The 21,664-nt window shown below is 36.5% G+C and overlaps 1 protein-coding gene across 4 annotated transcripts in view; it reads left to right on the top strand.

Moving 5' to 3' along the window:
• Positions 1-1,088: 1,088 nt before the first annotated feature.
• LOC143041054 (uncharacterized) overlaps positions 1,089-21,664 on the top strand; it is a 191,513-nt gene continuing 170,937 nt past the window's right edge. For all 4 annotated transcript variants that reach the window (XM_076212685.1, XM_076212684.1, XM_076212686.1 and 1 more), the window contains exon 1: positions 1,089-1,210. The gene's annotated coding sequence lies outside the window, so the exon portion shown is untranslated. The remainder of the gene's footprint in view (positions 1,211-21,664) is intronic.

Below are 21,664 nucleotides of genomic sequence, written 5' to 3'. Positions count from 1 at the left end.
CAGTTTGGTTGCTACCCTTTGTATTCTTTCGATCTTACTTATACCCTTCACATTGTGTGAGGACCATACTACTGACACATATATCTTGGTCGTATCAGTGTTTTGATTTTTTTTTTCATCCATATAGTAAAATACCTATTTGATATTCTGCAGTAGTCCATATGTCTCTCCTACAATCCTATTATGTCTATCAGGTGACAGGATGTCTTTTATCAACACTCCCCAAGGCCACCAGTTATAGTAATAACCCATAGAATTAGAGGTTACTAAAAATTAATAAAATACTCTAGCATGAACCAACACACGAACATCAACTTACAACTGGGAATATATAGCTTATGTATTTGGAGTATTTTTGTGATATTCCAAAAAATCATATTTCAAAACAATTATGAATGCCTGTTCAGGTAAAATGTCTATGATCTTATCACCCTAGCTTTACATGGAAGAGAAAGGATTAATCGATGTAATTTAAATCCCTTTCAAATCTAGGGATTCCTCTTAAGTGAATGAAATCGTCTGTGTCAACAAGAACTTTTTTTAGATTGCGTTATGCATGAAAAAGAACTATCGGAGCAATGCCCAAAGAATGCTATTGCACGGAATCCTCGAACTCAATGAGCCTCATTAAAGAAAGGGATATACAAACCCACGGACAGGTATCAGTTTAGAATATGTGTGAAGATCCAGGAGAATTATTTTTATGAAATACAAAAGCGATGACCATATTATTATTAAAAGAAATTTGAACAAACCCTAAAGTAGTCCAATGACAAACAAATACTGTTAAAATGTCGTTCATAACTAATTATTTGAAGAGTTAGTCTTCTGTCTGGAATATTTAACGAGACACTTGATTAATAACTGCTATACTATAGCGGTATATAGTATAGTCACAGAATGCGTGGTAAAGCTGCCGACAGGTTATGAAGTTATCCATGCGCACAGGTAATGTATGCCCAGACTCACTTGTTAGACTTGCAGTTTCATTCTTATTATATAATGCAATGATAGAAGAAATTAGGTATTATATTAGATAGCGGTATAACCATTAGTAGCATCTATTTTATTGTATCTAAAACGCAAGTATTTGGTTTTAATTTGGCCGCCAATGACGTCACGTCCAGCTGACATAAACAAGGGAGGGGACAGCGCTCCTCGTTCACAAGAGATGGCGTCTTACTGAGGAATGCTGCTCTATTTTTTGAAGGTAAAATATACCTACTACCTACTTTATATCCATTTATAACTCATTTAATAATGCTAATTATTTATTTAAGAAACTTTTGGTCACCGAGAGAATTAGGTATGCTTTATGAACTGGTGTTTGTGAAGCAAGAAATTATTGTTGTTTACACAGCTGATATGGTCTTTAGGATAGACTAGTACTGAAAGACGGTAAGCCGAAGTACATGTACGTAACCAAGGAATGTAATTAAGTCTTTAAATGCAAGGGAGTAATCTTACAAATTAATTGTATTACTTCGGGAACATCAGTATTCATGCTCAAACGCCAAGGTGACATACTTCGTTATTTATAGAGAGTTAAATGTTTTGGAAGGAACGGTTTTGGATAGTGGTACTTAATCAAAAACTAAATGTTAAACTTTATCATAAAACAAATACTACTTTGTACTAAGTCATTGTGATATTTCATGTCAGTTTGGGTCAGAAATAAGTGAGAGATCAGAATGTTGTGTAGACCCATTATGAAAGAATTTATGAGGTAATTTAATTTTCAAAAGTTTGTAAAAAAAACAATTATCCAGAGACTAGATGCAGAGGTACCTAGGGTGAATTTTTAAAAGTGGATACTTATGCAATATAGTAATAGAAAATGAAATAATCTTGTAAATTATGATACATCAATATTCTATGTATTGTTACTTGTACATTATTCTTGAATCTTGGCAGAAATCAGTAATAGAAAAAGTTACTAAAAGGTATAAACACAGATATAGCTGCTTTGGTTGCTTGAGACACCATCTTTGTTTTGGTGGAAGCGGAGGTCGAAAAAATTAAAGACAAAGTATGATGAATTTGTCTGGGTATTTGTTCAATTATGTACATGGATGCAATATAGCATTAGAAAATTAAATATTAATTTTGTAAATTATAATGAAAGTAATATGTGATTTTCTTGGCAGAAATGAAAATAAGAAATACCTTGCTACAAGTAGATATACAAACGAATGAAGTCGCTAGCATAGGATCTGGACGCCATCTTGTTTGTTAATTGTTGTCTGCCCAGCCCATTTGAGGCCTGGTGTATGCCCTCAGCATTTCTGCCAGTACCTTGCAAGGTATATATTCTTGAAGGAATGGTATGGAGCTGAAATCCATGCATTCCTTCAAGCTATGAAAAACCTATATACCCCAAAATCAGAAAGAGTGATTGAACAGGCCGCCAACATTCGTGACGACGATGATCCGGATGACCTTAAATTACAGGTATCGATTTACTAGATATACGTTAGATTAGGTTAGGTTAGACGAATTTATCATCTTTTCATTTCTTTGACGTCGGCATCTATCATAACAAACATGGTGTACCATTCATCCGGCGTGACTTCGTTACTTACGAAATCTGTTTTAGCAACTTTTTTGTTTTTTATTCCCTCCAAGAAAATTGCATATTATGTTGATACATTATAATTGACAAAATTAAGAATTAATTTTCTAACGCTGTATCGCGTCCATGTACACAACTGAACATTTACCTTTGTTCTAACCTAATCTAACCTGCCTAATCTAACTTGCATTTAGTACTTGTAATTCTAGAGGTCATTGGAGTTATTTTTCGGGAAATAGTTTGAATGATAAGGTGTCAATCGATCAATCTGTTGCTCATGGTGTCTCTTGCAGAAGTTCCTCAGCCTTTAGGAAATTGGCATTGACCTCGGGGGAGCTCTACAAGTTACTCAGGAAGGTTATGTTGTATTGTTTCCAAAGGATTGTTAGTGTGGGGTTTAGTGTCTGTTCAATTCCAGTATCATGCAAACATCTTTCAGATCTTGTCAAGATTAGTGAATTGGTGATTAGTGAAATGGTGTTTAACTCGTCAATTAGTAAACCCACTCACAGCAGGGTTTGCTATTCATTACAAGAAGATGATTGGGGTTGTTATTCTTTACGTGAGAATAATCGGGCTCATTACTCTTTACATGAGAATAATCTGGTTAGCTGTTCTAGACATAAACTCAAATTTATTAGAAGTGCACACCTACATGGTGTAGCATTAGAAAATTGAATATTAATTTTGTATATTACAATACATTAATGATATATATATATTTCCCGGTGGAAATCAGTATCAAAAAAAGTGCTAAAAGCTATGCTGAAATGAATGAAGTTGCATTGACTCCTTTAGGTGCCAACTTTGTTTTGATAGATTCGGTGGTTGGAGACAAAGACCTGATGACCTCTAGAGTTATAGGTACTGCTTTACCAAATGCAAGTTATGTTAAATAGGTTAGGTTGGGTAAGAATAAACGAATTTGTCGTACATTTATTTCTTTGACCTTCACCTCTACCGAAACAAAGATGGCATCTCAAGTAGTCAAAGCAACTATGTTTTTAGCTTTCAGCAACTTTGGTAAAATTTTTAGAAGTGCACACCTATGCAATATAGCAATAGAATATTAATTATTTCGTAAATTATAAAACATCAACGTAATATGGGATTTTCGTGGTAGAAATCCATGACAAAAAATATTGCTAAAACTGATTAACTAATGAACAAATCACAGTGATTGAATGATATGCCATGTTTGTTTTGATAGATGCCGTGGTCAAAGAAATGAAAGGAAGAATTCTTCTATTCTAACCTAACCTGTATTTAGTTATTTGGTACCTGATTCTAAAGATCATCTGGGTCATCATCATTGTCGTCACGGATGCTGACAGCCTGATCATTATTGTACCTTGGGCAATTAACAGACGACGGCAGAACCCCGTGTTCTCTCATAAAGTCCAAGGAAGCTGTTGTCTTTGTAACAGCATTTATTAATGTCACCTGAAGTTGGAGAACACCTGGTACACAACGTGAAAGCCATTGTCTAACTGACAGTGACTGGACTGGACAGGTGAACATGATGTCTTGATCCTATATAGGCAGCTTCATTTGGTAGTATATTTGATTTTAGCAAAGTTTTTTGTCATTTATTTCTGCCAAGAAAAATGTATATATTGATGTATTATAATTTACAAAATTAATAATTAATTTTTTCATGCTATATTGCATAGGTGTGCACTTATAAAAAAAAAATACCGTAACTTTTTCTATTATTGATTTCTGCCAAGAATAACATATGTTGATGTATTATAATTTACCAATAATTATTTAATTTTCTATTGCTATATCGCATAGGTGTGCACTTCTAAAATTTACCTTTTCAAAGATTCTGTTCACTAGTTAAACTTTATGAAATGTAGCAATAATAAAAGAAGGTAAATTTTTGGAAGTGCACACATATGTGATATAGTAATAGAAAATTAAATTTTGCAATTTCTAATACATCAATATATTATTATTCTTGGCAGAAATCAATAACAGAAAAAGTTGCTAAAAGTTATACACAAATAAATGTAGCCATTTCGGCTGCTTAAAATGCCATCTTTGTTTTGGTAGAAGTGGAGGTCAAAGAAATTAAAAGTATAAATTCATTAGTTCTAACCTAACCATACATACCTAACCTGTCCACCTACCTACCTACCTGCTTAACTAATCTGCATTTAGTAATTATAGAGGTCATCAGGGTTGTTGTTTTTGACCTCCAAGTCTTTCAAGACAAAGATGGCATCTAAAGGAGTAGACGTGGCTTCATTCATTTGTGCATGGGTTTTTAGCAACATTTTCAGTTATTGATTTCCACCAAGAAAAATTACATTGATGTATTATAATTTAGAAAATATTTAATTTTCTAATGCTACATTGTGTTGGTGTGCATTTCTAAAGAAAAACAAAAAAATAAGAGTAATTTTTTACTCAATCAAAAGTGAAATTACAGTAATGGATTCATATAGTTGGTGTAATGAAATGAGAGAACAGGAAACTTCTTGTAGATATACAAGCAGCGGCTTTGCCGCACCTGACTTCGGCAGGTTGCTTGTCCTGCGGTGATTGCTTACTTCGCTCATAGGCCATAGAATCCACTGATATGTATTGTTTCTTAGTAGATGGTTTGCCTTCGTCAGATTCTACCTCAGATTATTTTTTTGCATGGAACCTACATTTCGGTGACCTATGTTCTTTGTCGCTGTCTTCATCACTTATCTTCTTAATCATGGTCAAGATCTGATCCAACTTCTCATTGTTCTCTAACTTTTTGTGTAGTTCCTTATTTTCCTCCCTTAGTTTGTCCAAAATCTCATCCTTAATGTCCTTAATATCATCCTATGAATCTCCAGTGGTTGACATGTAGTCGGTGTTGTAGTCTGGCATAATCATCTTGATAGTCTTCAGGAGGATTGATTACTCCATGTTCAATTAAAAAAATATTCGTTACTATTTCTCCATTTTCTTTAGTGGTTTTGGTATAGATAATCAGAGAATCCCTTATGGAAGTGTCCCCCAAACACCACCACCGCTGAGGTCATTTCAGAATCATTTTGAAAGAGTTATGTTCTTGGTTTGAGGTAGATGGAGTGTCATGTACAATATATATATATATATATATTGATAAGTATTTTAGACAAATTATTTGGATGATGGAGAACATAAACACAGGGGAAGGCTCGGAACCCTAAACACTCTTAACGTTTCGTTCGCGTAGAACTTCTTCAGAGAGTGTATGTAGAACTGCAATTGCAGTTCTACATACACTCTCTGAAGAAGTTCTACGTGAACGAAACGTTAGAGTGTTTAGGGTTCCGAGCCTTCCCCTGTGTTTATGTTCTCCATCATCCAAATATATATATATATTTTTTTTAATTTCATTTTTATGCTTAATCGCAGCTTTTACATACATATACCAAGGCTTTTTTCCCCTTACAAGGGAGGTAGCCAAAAAGGAAAAGGCATAAAATCATTCCCACCCCTTCCATCCCTGAATACACTCCACACCCCTCCACCCTCCCTCTTAGCTTTTACCTTTATTATAGTGTATTTGTTGCAAATAACATTTCTTTTTGACATTTTGAAAAGTCTATCTAAGAAATGCATCTGAAAGTTCCTATGATGAGACTTTGCACTGTATTTGATGAAGTTCTTATATTCTGAGAAGTAATGATGCATGAATGCCTCTGAATCCTCATCTGTCATATCATCCAAACACTCCAATTTGTCAAACATATCATCACTGTATTCGAATTGTTTATTGTTTCCTAGAGTTGATTTGAAAGCGATCACCTTCCTTTGGAACTCACGTATAGATGCTTTCACTTTAAAGGTCTTGATGTCAGTGTACAACCCAGGGAACGTTTTACTGTGCTCATCCCTTAGTCTAGCTGCCAACACCTTATCTTCTTGGAATGTCTTCTTTGTTATATCCTTGGTAGCCATTAGCCACTTCTATGCTTCTTCGCCATTTTGTCTCCTGGCATCATATTGGTAGTCGGTAATGTACAGCCAGTCACCCTTATGGAAGTGTCCCCCAAACACCATCACCGCTGAGGTCATTTCAGAATCATTTTGAAAGAGTTATATTTTTATTTATATATTGATGAAAGAAAATGCTAGATTTAGAAATAATGAAGAACCATCAAGACTAGATTTATTATTTACATCAGAACCTGAAATAGTAGACAAAATTGAATACAAGACACCAATTGCAAAGTGACCACATACTACATGAGTTAGAACTAAGGGAGGAAATATAAAGAGAAATGAGAAACACAGAAAGGGAAGAATGATAGACTTTGAGAAACTTAGGAAATTTTTTCTTAAAGCAAACTGGGAAAAATTCCACAAGGAAGAAACACAAGTGAAAGAAAAATGGATGATTCTTATGAAAATCTACAAAGGAGTGGATTAATATATCCCAAAGCAAAAAGGGGGAAAAGGTGTATATTAAATGCTGGTTTAATAGAAGGTGCAGCGAAGCGAAAGACAGAAGAGATAAAGCTTGGAAAAGATGAAGAAAATACAAAAAACCTGGAAAGTGGCAAATATATATTAATTAAAGGAACAAATCTGTAAAAATATGCAGGGAAAAAGAAAATATGAAAAAGACATAATAGAAAAAAATTTAATGATCAGCCAAAACTATTCTATAGATTTGTAAATGGTAAACTAAAAAATAAACAGGAAATGGTGAAATTATGCCAAGGGAATATGGAATACACAGAAGATACAGAAATGGCTAAAGTTATGAGCACACACTTGAAGTCGGTTTTCACCAAAGAAAAATGCAACATCAGGATGAAGGGAGAGAAATTAAATAACCCCCCCCCCCATGAGGAAAATAAGAGTAACATAGAAAGAAATAATGGAATGTAATGAACTTGGATGTCAGGAAATCGCACAACCCGAATGGAATAGCAAACTGGATATTAAAAGTGTAAAGAAGAACTAATAAACAAAATATATAACATAATAAGTTGCTCACTCAAAGAAGGAAAAATACCAGAAGACTGGAAAAAAGCTATTGTACAAATTTATAAAAGAAGAAATAAGGAAGACCCAACAAATTACAGACTGGTTTCCCTTGCAGGCACTGTAGCTAAAATTTGTGAAAACATTATAAAAACTAGGTGGATAAAGTATCTGGAGAACAAGATCCTAAATCTGAGACAATTTGGATTTAGACAGGGAAGATCATGTACCACAAATTTGATCTGATTTTACTCAAGACTACTAGACATAATACAAGAAAGGGACAGATGGGCTGATTGTGCATTCCTAGATCTACAAAAAGCTTTTGATAAAGTTCCTCACAAAAAACTATTAAGAAAACTGGAAACCATAGGAGGGATACAAGGTAAACTACTGAAATGGATGGAGGACTTTTTGCATGAAAGAAAAATAAGAGTAGTACTCAGAGAAAGAGTTCTACTTTGGAAGAGGTAATTAATGAAGTTCCACAAGGATTAGTATTGGCTCCAATAATTTTGGCTATGTGAATGACATGCATGAAGGTGTGGAATGTTATATGAGCTTCTTTGCAGATGATACAAAATTGTTAAAGTAAGTACTGAAACTGACTGTGAATCACTGCAGAGATCTGAACAGGCTCTGAGAATGGAGTCAGAAGTGGGAAGTGGACTTCAACATAAAGAAATGTAGCATAATGGAATTTCGAAAAAGTAAAAAAAAAAAAAAATGTATCGGGACTATATAAAATTGGTGAAAAGGAAGTAATTAAAGTGGGATCTGAAAAAGACCTGGGAGTGATCATAACGAAAGATATGTCCCCTTACAAACATATACCCGGTAAACAAAATAGTAAAACCTATAACTTGCTAAGATCAATAAAGGTGGCTTTTACTTACTTGGATGAAGGAATGGTAAAGAAAATACTATTAACACTGATAAGGCCTAAATTGGAGTATGCAGCGACACTATGGTCACCCAGTACTTAAAAGAATGTAAGGCAAAATGAGAGAATCCAGTGAGCAACTATGAAGATGGCCCCAACACTACCAAAAATGTCATATGAGGAAAGATTGTCAAAACTAGAACTGCTGACTTTGGAACAAAGAAGAGAAAGAAGTGACTTGTTGACCATCTACAGAATTATGGGAGGTGTGGAAATCCTTGATAGAAATGACTTACTAAATTGGGATAAGAGAAACACAAGAGGACATGGAAAGAAACTCAAAAAGGACTGTTATAGGAGAGACCTGAAAAAACGGCTTTCCCCACAGAGTGATGGATGTATGGAACATATTAGACAAAACAATAGTGTGTTCAAAAACAATACAAGAATTGAGCAAATTAGATGTGGCGAGATACAGAGATGGGACACCATGAGCATAGATCCCCTTCCCATAAGATACAACCAGATAAATGCATGAATCAAGCATTCACAGTGATGAATGATTAACTTACAGAAATTTATAATCGTAACTACCAGCACAGAACCGTCAATCACTCATTGCACTTCATTGACCTACACACAGGCATCCACAATGACATATAGAATCATACTGGACTAAAATGGAGTGTGTTTGAGGATGCGGATGCAATTTTATATATATATTTATATATTGCAGTATAACATTAGAAAATTAAATATTAATTTTGTAGATTATAATACATTAATGTGATTTTTTCTTGGTAGAAATCAATATCGGAAAATGTTGCTAAAACCTATATAGAAACAAATGAAATTGCTTCGACTCCTTTAGATGCCATCTTTGTTTTGATAGATTCAGAGGTCAGTGATGACTATGACCCTGATGACCTCTAGAATTACAGGTACTGTATTACTAAATGCAGGTAGGTTGGATGGTAGGTAGGTTAGGTTAGAATAGACAAATTTATCATGCTTTAATTTCTTTGGACTCTGCCTCTACCAAAACAAAGATGTGTAAAGCAACCGAAGTGGCTAAGTTTGTTTGTTTATAGCTTTTGACAACTTTTTCTGTTATTGATTTCTGCCAAGAATAACGTATATTACATTGATGTATTATAATTAAAAAAAAAATTAATTTAATTTTCTATTGGTATATCGTGTGGATGTATGCTTAAAAAATTGTCCGTTATTTAAATCAATTCATGTCAAATACGAGTCAAATATTTGCATGCAAATGTTAGGCTGCCTGATGTACAGGGATTCGATGATGCATCACAATACGTGTGTTATATAAAATTATAGCTGTAATGTTTTCCTTTATCTTGTTTTTGTTCTCCCTGAATGTGAACAACCACAGAAAACATGATCAAGCCAGTTCACAGAATACAAGGGTCACTCAGTTTCTGATACAATTACAAAATGAATATAATCACAACACTGATGCTGGCATCCTTGTTTAGCCACTTGTGCTTCAAGATGCTGACATCAGTACCCTCGTATAAGCCACTTGCCTCAGGTTTTCGATGTTGGTGTCCTTGTGTGCTTAGGGTTAACAGGTTATTAGGGTTCTGTAATTGAATCACCATACACTATCCTTTCAGTAACTAAATATTTTGTATGTTTTTTCATGAAAAGTTAATGTTATTTTGATAGCTCATTAATCAATCAATACCCTGTCTCATTTTGATAGCTCATTAATCAATCAATACCCCGTCTCATTTTGATAGCTCATTAATCAATCAATACCCCGTCTCATTTTGATAGCTCATTAATCAATCAATACCTCATCTGGGGTATTGGCTGCATGTTGTTATGGCAAAGTAGCATACAGTTGATACTTTGGGTCTATATGGGGTGCCCCTACAGACCAGAGCCACACATCATTTTGTCTGTGATAGAGGAGGACTCTGCTCACAGAGAAATGATGAAACTTTTATCATACTGCTACTGTCCCTCCGTTATGCTGTCCCCCAACCCCTTGTTGCTGGCCTGTACCATTTCTCTGAATTTCATTTCCTTGTTTTGCCTACCCTGTGGTGGGGGGAAAAGAATACTGCGACAAAGTATTTCCACTTGGATCATAAGAGGCGAGAAAAACGGGATGGGGATTGGGACCAGGCATCCTTCTCCCTGTAGCCCCACAGGGGACATTCCTAAAAAAAGTAAAGGCATAAGAGGGTCTAGGAGTTTTGCAACCAGCACCACAAGGTTTGGGTCTTTTGATATACGTGGATGTGGTACAGATGAGAGTAAAAGGGCAGAGATAGGTAGTATGTTTGTGAGAAGAAAGATGGATGTATTGGCTTTGAGTGAAACTTAAGTTGAGAGGGAAGGGCGAGTGTGAGTTTGGAAGTGTAATTGGGAGGTTCTCAGGAGTGAAGAGAGGGTGAAGGAGAGAAGGGGTGGCCATACTAGTAAGTGAAGAGATAGGTAAACATGTAGTGGAGTGGAATGAGGTTTCCTCAAGGATAATGTGGATGAAGATGAAACTGGGAAAGGGGATGTGGGTTCTTGTAAGTGCATATGGGCCTGGTAATGAAAATAGTGTAGAAGAAAGGGAGGCTTTTTGGATAGATTTAAATGAGTGCATAGAGGGATTAGGGAGGAACGTCAATGTAGTAGTATTGGGAGACCTTAATGCTAGGGTAGGAAATGGTCCAATTGATGGAGTGGTTGGGAAATGTGGAGTTCCAGGAAAGAATCGTAGTGGAGAGTTGATGGTGGAGATGTATCTAGAACGAGAGTTGATGATAGCAAACACAGTGTTTTGGAAGAAAGTCAAGCATAAGTACACATTGGAGAGGGTGGTGGATGGAAGGGTGGTAGATAGAGCATTAATGGACTATGTAGTGGTAGAGAGCAGATGTGAAATGGGGTAAGAGTATGACAAATTTTTGAAAGTAATAAAAAGATGTTTTGGAAAGAAATTAAGAAAGGAAGAGGAGGCGAATCAAGTAGAGAAGAAAAGGTAAAAGGTGCAGATGGAGAGATGATAATGGAAGAGAAGGCAGTATGGGAAAGATGGGCAGAGTATTTTAGGGAGTTGCTAAATGTGAAGGAGGATAGGGAGGGAAAGATAGCTGCAGTGGGAAGTGCTAAGAAAATGAGAATGATGAGTGAGGACAATGGAGGAGAAACAAGGAAGGATGAAGTGAAGGCAGTTAAGATGATGAGAGCAGGTAAGGCACCTGGTCTGGATGGATGCCATGTAGAATGTCTGAAGAAAGGAGGTACAGTGATGGTGGACTGGCTGGTGAGGTTATTTAATGTTTGTTGGAGAGAGGGTAGAGGACTGGAGGAGTGCCTGTATAGTTCCATGTTACAAGGGAAAAGGGGACAAGTGTGAGTGTAGCAGTTTCAGAGGGATTAGCTTGTTAAGTGTATTTGGGAAGGCTTATGGGAGGATCTTGGTTGAGAGGATTAGGAGGAAGAGGAGGAGTAATTGGTGAGGAACAGTGTGGGTTTAGGACAGGTAGAGGTTGCATAGATCAGATTTTTGTGGTAAGACAGATATGTGAGAAAGCCATAGGAAAAGGTAAAGTTGTCTTTTGGGCTTTTATGGATCTGGAAAAGGCTTATGATAGGGTAGACAGGAAGCCAATGTGGGAGGTTTTGTAGATTGGAGGAAAGCTTTTAGGAGCTGTCAAGAGTTTTTTACGAGAGTAGTAGAGCATGTGTCAGGATTAGAAATGGAGAGAGTGAGTGGTTCAAAGTAAAGGTGGGACTTCGTCAGGGATGTGTTATGTCGCCCAGGCTGTTCAACTTATACATGGATGGGATGGTGCAAGATGTAAATGCAAGGATGGTGGGTTAGGGATTGGAGATGTTTAAAGAAATTGGAGAAAAGTAGGAGGTGAGCCTGCAGTTGTTTGCGGATAACACTGCACTTGTAGCAGGATCCGAGGAGGGATTGAGGAAGTTGGTGACAGAGTTTGGGAGAGTGTGTGAAAGAAGAAAGTTGAAGATAAATGTGGGCAAAAGTAAGGTGATGAGATGTACATGGGGTGAAAGTGGCAACAGACTGAAAGTGAGCATTAAGGGAGAGCGACTGGAGGAAGTGGATAGTTTTAGATACTTGGGTGTGAATGTGGCAGGGAAGGGTGGAGTGGAGGTAGAGGTAGAATGTAGATTGAGAGAATCGAGTAAATGCCTTGGTGGATTAAAAAATATAATGAGGAATAGACATTTGGGAATGGATGCTAAGAGGAGAATGTATGAAGGAGTGATTGTGCCAACAGCACTGTATGGGGCAGAAACATGGAACATAAGAGAGGAAGAGAGAAGGAGTTTGAATGTGTTTGAGATGAGGTGTCTGAGAAGTATGATAGAATTTACTAGGCTAGATAGAGTGAGAAATGAGGTGGTGAGGAAGAGAACAGGGGTGGTAAGGGAGTTAGGAGATAGGGTGGGTGAAAGAGTATTAGGATGGTTTGGACACATGGAAAGAATGAGTGAAGAAAGACTAGCTAAAGAGGTATGGAAGGCAGATGTGGAGTGAGTGAACATGAGGGGGGCGACCTAGGATGAGATGGATGGATGGGGTTAAAAGGGCTTTGGGGAAGAGGGGAATGTCTGTTGAGGAAGGACGGGAGAGGACAGAAGACAGGGGTGAATGGAGAATGGTTTTTATATGGATGATGATGTGATGCGTGAGGTGGAATGGGGGGTAGTATGTGTGAGTCAAATTTGACGCAGCCTGAAGAGATTTCTCCCCGTCTTCTTCTTTTTTGCATGAGGGGATGGAGAAGGGGGTCGCCAATTTAATGAAGCGGCCTTGCTGTGGATGTGCTGTGTCTTGTGACACTGCCTCTGACCCAGGGCAGTGGACAAGGTGAAGGGATGACCCGTCATCCAGGAGGTGCCAAGATAAGAGGGAAGGTAGAAGGTTGAGGGGAGTGGAGTGTATTTAGGGATGGAATGGGTGGGAATGGTTTTTATGCCTTTTTCTTTTTGGCTACCTCCCTTGTAAGGGGGGAAAAGCCCTTGGTATATGTATGTATTGATCAAGAAAAGAGTTCACTTGTTAAGGGTTTGTTATTCTTTACATGAAGACATTTGGATTTTTCATTCTTTACATGAGAATAATTGGGTTAGTAGTTCTTGACATGAAAATGTTGGGTTTGCTTATCTTAACAGGATCCCATTTTTCACATTTGTTTTTTTGCTTATGATACATAGATACTTGGAATAACTTGGAAGGTGATAATTGCCCAAGCTGGAACAATATACACAATATGATAATTGGGAATCAAGGCTATAGACTTATGTTGGAACTGTGCATGAATTTGAGGCTAGGTATGATAAATTAGAGAGTAGGAGATGGGACCCAATGAGCATTGCTTCTTTCCTGTATACCAATGCTTCTCTGTCTGAGGTGGTGGACCGTCATTTTATTATCACTGTGCCATGTACCGGTGATATTTGTAGTAATATTAATTTACTGGAATCGATATGTATATATATATACAGGTAGTCGCCGACTTACGACCTATGCGACTTACGACTGATCGACTTTACGACCACGAAATGGTGCAATAATATCTAACATTTAATAGAGTAATAGAATTGCAATGTTATGCCTGGGAGTGCAGTACATTACTCCGCACGCTGCGAGACGCGAGTGCGATAGTTTTCGCATCCCATTTTGTTTGTTTGAAGTAAAATGTTTCCAAATTTTGCATTGCATTTTGTATTTTTGTATGTTTTGCAATTAATAAAATATAACAAACTTTTTATGCCTAGGCTAGTTTGTTGTCGATAACAATATGTTTGGTACAGTACTTAAACGAAAAGAATGTGTGTTGTTGAAATAAAAAAAATCCTAATTTTGCCTTACATTTTGTATCTTTTTTGCAATTAATGAAATATAACAGTATTTTTTTATGCCTAGTCTGTTGTCGATGACAAAATGTTCGGTACAGCATTTTGTATTTTTATGTTTTGCGATTAATAAAATGTAACAGTAAACTTTGTTTATGCCTAGTCTGTTGTCGATAACAATATTTTCGGTACAGTACGTAAATGAAAAGAATGTGTTTCGAAATATTTTTTTCCTAATTTTGCTTTACAATGATTTTAATGTAACCAACAAAAAAGGATTTGTAGGTCAAAGATGACAGGACTTTATTCAGTATGTGTAGGCCTAGGTTACGTTTCCTAACGAAAATGATAAAAATTTAATGAATATTAAACAATGTAGCTCAGAGATAATAAGATTTTATTCAGTATGTATACGTTTCCTAAAGAAAGTCTGATGGTAAAATAATACAAAGGTTAACAAATACAGTATTAGATATCATAGGTCAAAGATGATAGAATTTTATTCAATATGCCTAGGCCTAGGCTACGTTTCCCAAAGAAAATCAGATAAAATTATACAAAGGTTAAAAATACTATACAACATAGTTCAAAGATGCCAAGATTTCAGTATGCTAAATATACAATATATATATATATATATATATATGTGTATATATATATATATATATATGTGTATATATATATATATATATTTATATATTAAGGGTAATATATACTGTATATATATATAGACCGACTTGCGTCCAGATCGACTTACGACCTGTCTGTCGGAACCGAACTCGGTCGTGAGTCGATGACTACCTGTATATATATATATATATAATGAATATAAAAATTGACATTTTTATTGTATATTTATTTTGTAAAAAAATACAATATCAAAATACAGGTAAACGTCGACTTACGATGGCATTAGGTTTCGTATATTAACCACCAGAGATACTGATTATATCAGATTAAACATGTACATTAGTTTATTTTATTTATTTTATCCTTTTTACAATATTCAAACACTATAATATGTATTTTCAGTACGGAACTTAAATCTCGCTATATAAAAAGTAATAAAAAAGGCAGTTTATTAACACAAAAATAAACGTATAACCTTAGTTTTTACTAGTGTGAAAGGTGAGCCTACTTCTTTGTCAATCTATCCAGTTGTAGTTCAGTTACAGTGCCACATACAGTGGAGAATGAGTATCCATATTATTCCATAGATTCTACCACTTCTTCAAATGATTCCTTAACAAGACCCAGACACTGGCTGTGTACTGGTAGCTGATGGCTCTCATACTGGCATTGGTCCGTGGACCACCACTTTGAGTAGTACTGCTATATGCTACAATTAGGTAGATACTAAAGGGGTGGGGGAGGAAATTGTATTTACAGATTTGTAGGATTCATGTACCCATGTGAAGAAGTGCCAGCTATTTTACTATTTTCACACCAAATTTGTTGATTACTTGGCTTGTGTCATCTAAGGTTGGGGAATCTCGTAGGTTCAATGTGTCATTCTTTTCCAAGAGCAAGGCCAAGGAGAGGAGGAGTGTGGGTTTAGGAGAGGGAAAGGACGTGTAGATTAAGTTTTTGTAGTAAGGCAGATATGTGAGAAGTGTTTGGCTAAGGGTAAGGATGTCTTTTAGACTTAAATGGATTTGAAGGTGTGTGTTGGCAGATGTATGGGAAAGGGTCTGTTGAGGGCAGTGAAAAGGTTTGGTATATTTTATACCAATATAACTATTTCAGGTGTTGACCCCTTGGGGCTTATTACTGATTACCTGAAACCCATGGGTCTTTTGCAAGAGAGACCAGGTGCAATGGATTGATTAATTGACAGCTATTGTTGTTTGCTCTTCATGTAGGTCTGCATATTCTGAGACGTATTTCCATAACCAAATTGTCACAATAGAGCCATTTTGAAAATACAAATTTTATTTACTGTAGTACTAGAATAAAATTGCTTTGTCAGCTGCTTCATTTGTCATTTAGAACATTGTTCCATTCATTGTTAGTTCCATCTACAATTCCTCCCACTACAATATTGCCACTTTTACCTTGCCTTAATGGTGATGTTTCTTTTTATTAACCACTTCCCTACGGTGGCGCCTACGTAGGCGTCATGAGAAGCAAGTGGGTACGCGATGATGCTGACATCAGTGTCTTGATTGTATTTATTGTAGTCATACCTACGTAACCTCCATTCTCCCTAAACTGGCTTCATCATATTTTCTATGGTTATCAAAATTCACGGGTGAAAGAGAACAAACGATTGAGCACTGACTTTATTTTTTATAATGTGATTATTATGACGCAACATCACACGTCGGGCAGCTAATGCTGCCCGATGCACATTTGAAATGAATAATTTTTTCATGATACAATAATGTCAGTAGCAGATAACCTTCATGAAAGATGTTACAACTGTATCTGTACATCACTGCAATTATAAAGTGTGTGTACATTGTGAAAGGGATTTCAGAAATACTAACACTGCTATTTTGAGCCATAAATTGCTTGTATTTTTTAACTTTTGTTCATGAAAGGAATATATTAATGAGGTATTCCCAGCAGTGACTGTTTGCCCCAACAGTCCAAGTGGGTAGGGCAAAAGTGATAGGTTCAGTCACAGCTATGGACCTCCTGTAGTAGGCTCCTCACTTTCCTTTGAAAAAATTGGAAATATCTATACTCATGATTTTGTTGCAAAAATTAATTTTTTCCATAGTTATCTTGAAAGAATCCGACATTTGTTTCTATGTAAAACTGCAAACACAAAAATCTGGGAGACCATGTTGGGAAGTTATGTTTTTAGGTAGAGCAAATGCGAGTGATTTCTGGTAGGAAAAAAAATAAAATCGGCAGGAAAACTATCAATCTATATAACAAAGGCTTTTTCCTCCTTGTATTAGAGGTAGCGAAATCAAAAAGCATGTACCCACTCCCCATTCTATATCCATCCACCATTCCTCCCTAGGAGGAAGGGAGCAAGAAAACAAGCAGGAAAATTCTTTATACCATAACCTAATCTAACTTAATCATAACCCAACCAAATCTAGTGCAGCCTAATCTAACCTAGGATTGGGATGTATATTGCCTAACCAAGATGCTTTATCCCCATAGACCCACACTGGGATGCACATTGCCATGCCAGGGGACTTTGGCAAAAAAAAAAAAAACATGAAATACACGTTTCTTAGTGATCCCTTGCCCTTTTAGTCCCTTCCATACAATGATACTTATGTAGGCGTTATGAGGCGTGTGTGGGTATATGAGGATGCCGGTGTTTGGAGTCTCTTGATTATATTTATTTTGTAGTTGTAGCTGAGTGAGCCCCATATTCTGTGAACTGTCATGATCATATTTTCTGTGGTTATTAATATATAATTATTAATATACTCTACTTGGGTATTGGCTGCATGTTATTGTGGGGTTAAAAGCTGCTAAGTAGCATGCAACTGATACTTTATGGTCTCTGGGATGCCCCTATGTACCAGAGCCACACATGATTTTGTCTGTGGTAGAGGAAATCTCTATTAATAGAGAAATGATGATACTTTATTATACTGTAACTGGCCCTCCATTATGCTGTCCCCAACTCTTGTTACTGTCCTGTACCATTTCTCTGAATATTAATTTTCTTGTTTTGCCAAACCCTGTGGTGGGGGAAAAGAATACTGCCACCAAGTCTTTCCACTTGAGTTGTATGAAGCAAAAATGGGACGGGGATAGGACTAGGCATCCTTCTCCCTGTAGCCCCAAATGGGACATTCCTAAAAAAAGTAAAGGCATAAGAGGGTCTGGGAGGAGTTTTCCAACCAATACCCTAAGGTTTGGATCTTTTAATGTGTGTGGATGTGGTACAGATGAGAGTAAAAGGGAGGAGATAGGCAGTATGTTTGTGAGAAAAAAGATGGATGTGTTGGCATTGAGTGAAACTAATTTGAGAGGGTGGGGTAAATTTGAGTTTGGGAGTAGAGTTGGGAGGATCTCAGGAGTGAAGAGATGACAAGGTAGAGGTGGCTATACTAGGAAGTGAAGAGATAGGTAAGTGTTTAGTGTAGTGGAAGGTTTCTTCAAGGTTAATGTGGATTGTGAAACTGGGAAGGGAGATGGGTTTTTGTAAGTGCATATGGGCTTGGTGGTGAGAAGAGTGTAGAGGAAAGGGAGGCTTTTTGGATAGATTTAGATAAATGAATAGAGGGATTAGGGAGAAATGTCAATGTAGTGGTATTGGGAAACCTTAATGCTAGGTTAGGAAATGAACCAATAGATGGAGTGGTTGGTAAGTGTGAAGTTCCATGAAAAAATTGTAATGGAGAGTTGATGGAGATGTGTCTAGAGAGTTGATACAGTGTTTAGGAAGAAAGTCGAGCATAAGTAGACATGGGAGAGGGTGGTAGATTACAAAGGATTACAAAGGCGGAGCATGCCGACAGGAGACCTTTTGATCCATATCTAGGTCGGATGCCAAAAAAAAAAAAATCATATTAATAATAAAATAATAAAAACTATAATAATGTAAATAAATAAAATACATAAATAAATGCATAGGTATAGTTAAAATAATAAACAAACAGGTAAATAGTAAATGATAATAAATTGACATATAACTAATAATAAATGAAAATCACAGACAAATTATAACAAAACAAAAACAAATAATATAACATAAATTATAATCATTACAGCATCTTACTTAGGTATTTATCTAAATTATTCTTAAAGCTTCTAACTGAAATACATTGCACTACCTGTGCAGGAAGTTTATTCCATTCATTAACTACACGGTTGGCAAAGTTGTTTCTACCTACTTCCAAATTGAATCTATTTCCGGACAGTTTGAAACCATTGTTTCTTGTCTGATTCTCATTCAATGTGAAAATTTGGTCACTTTTGATGTTGTCAATTCCCTTTAAAATCTTAAAGACCTGTATCAAGTCACCTCTGAGTCTACGCTTTTTTAGGGAAAACAGATTCATGTGCTTAAGTCGATTTTCGTATGATTTATTTTTGATATTTGGAATCGGTTTTGTGGCTCGCCGTTGTACTTTTTCCAGTCTGTCAATGTCTTTAATGAGATTCGGTGACCATACGGAAACAGCATATTCCAAATGTGGACGAACTAACGATTTATATAGCTTGTTAATGAGTGATGGACTTTTGAAATCAAAAGATCGCGCAATCAATCCCAGAATCTTATTTGCTTTCTCAGAGGCTGAAATACACTGCTTGGATGATTTGAGGTCGTCACTGATAATAAAGCCGAGATCTTTTTCACTATCCACTTTTGTTAACGAATTTCCAAATAACTTGTAATCGTACTTACTGTTATTTTTACCTATGTGCATTACCTTGCATTTACTTGTGTTCAATTTCATTAGCCACTTTTCAGACCATTGCTGTAATTTATCTAAATCTTCTTGAATATCTAATTGGTTTGAGTGATCATTTGCCACTCCGCACAGTTTTGTATCATCAGCAAATTTGGAAACAGATTTTAGTCCATGGTCTATATCATTTATATATACTATGAATAGAAGTGGCCCAAGAACGGAACCCTGAGGAACTCCACTTGCAACACTTTTCCATCCAGAAGTTTTTCCATTTAAAACAACTCTGTTTTCGACCTTTCAACCAATTACTAGTCCAACCTAATAGGCTACCACTTATTCCATGCAAAGCTAATTTAGTAAGTAGTCTTTCGTGTGGGACGGTATCAAAAGCTTTTGCAAAGTCTAGATATATTAAATCTATATTGTTTCTTTTGTCATAATTCGAGATAACTGTGTTGTAGAATTCGAGTAAGTTAGTGTTAATGGACTATATAATATTAACCAGGAGTATAGTAGGAAGAGTTAAGGATGTACATGTTCTAAGGGGGGAGAGAGTGGGAATATCAGATCATTTTTTGGTGAAAGGTAAGTTGAGAGTGGAGGATAGATGGAGAAAGAGGAAAAGGACAAAAGGTAGGGATGTGCTTACTGTAGAGTGAACTGCTTAAATGAGAAAGAAAAGTTGGAGTACAAGAAGAAGCTGAGAGAGGAGTGAAGGATAGAGTAGAACTAGGAGTGGAGGAAGAATGGGGCTGGTTCAAAGACAAGTTGTGTAAAGATGGTGTGTGGAACAAGGAGGATGGGAGGAAATAGAAGGAAGGGTAGTGAGTGGTGGGATGAGGAAGCAAAGAAGGTAGTAGAAGAGAAGAAGCAAGCATTCACAGATTGGTTACAAAATAGGATGAGAATCATATGAGGTACAAAGAAGGGAAGAGAAGTAAAACATAAGATAAAGGAGGTAAAGATGAGAGCAGATGTGAAATGGGGTAAGAATATGACAAAATATTGAAAGTAATAAAAAGAGGTTTTGAAAAGAAGATAGGAAGAGGAGGCGAATCAAGTTGAGAAGAAAAGGTAAAAGGTGCAGATGGAGAGATGATAATGGAAGAGAAGGCAGTAAGAGAAAGATGGGCAGAGTATTTTAAGGAGTTGCTAAGTGTGAAGGAGTATAGGGAGAGAAAGGTAGTTGCAGTGGGAAGTGCTAAGAAAATGACAGTGATGAGTGAGGAAAATGGGGGAGAAATAAGGAAGGATGAGGTGAAGGCAGTTGTTAAGATGATGAAAGCAGGTAAGTCACCTGGGATGGGTGTCATGCAGAATGTCTAAAAAAAAAAAAAAAAAAAGAGGAGGTACAGTGATGGTAGACTGGCTGGTGAGGTTATTTAAAGTTTGTTTAAAAAAGGGTAGAGTGCCGGAGGAATGGAGAGTGCCTGTATTGTTCCACTTTACAAGAGAAAAGGGAACAAGTGTGAGTGTAGTAGTTTCAGTGGGATCAGTTCGTAAAGTATAGTTGGGAAGGCTTATGGGAGGGTCTTGGTTGAGAGACTTAGGAGAGGTACAGTGTGGGTTTAGGACAGGTAGGGGTTGTGTGGATCAGATTTTTGTGGTAAGACAGATGTGTGAAAAAGCTTTTTTTATGGATTTGGAAAAGGCTTATGACAGGGCAGACAGGAGGGCACTGGGCAGTATTGCAGATAAATGCAAAAGTAATGGGTTGTTGATTGGAGATGGTTAAAGGAAATGGAAAAAGTGGAAGATAAGCCAGATGTTGTTTGCTGATGACACTGCGCTTGTACAGTGGCTGCGAAAAGTTTGGGCGCAAAATTATAGGTGCCCCAACTTTCCCCTAAACTCAAAACATGCGAAAAATACAACTTTCCACCCAAACTTTTCGCTATTTTTCAATGCTAGCGTTTGTACCCGTATTTAGCCGAGACAATACACACTATTTGGCAATTCTGTTTAGGCGCACTCGATGTCACATGGAGTCAGATTCTAAACATCTCTCACGAAGAGTAGTCTTTTTTTTTCGGTGGTCTCTGTTTTTGTGCTTTT

Source organism: Oratosquilla oratoria, chromosome 30, assembly GCF_046742065.1.
Source record: "Oratosquilla oratoria isolate Oo_2021 chromosome 30, ASM4674206v1, whole genome shotgun sequence".
In the NCBI taxonomy this organism is placed as follows: Eukaryota; Metazoa; Arthropoda; class Malacostraca; order Stomatopoda; family Squillidae; genus Oratosquilla; species Oratosquilla oratoria.
Note: the sequence above shows the minus strand (reverse complement) of the source record. Positions and strands in the feature narration are given on the sequence as shown.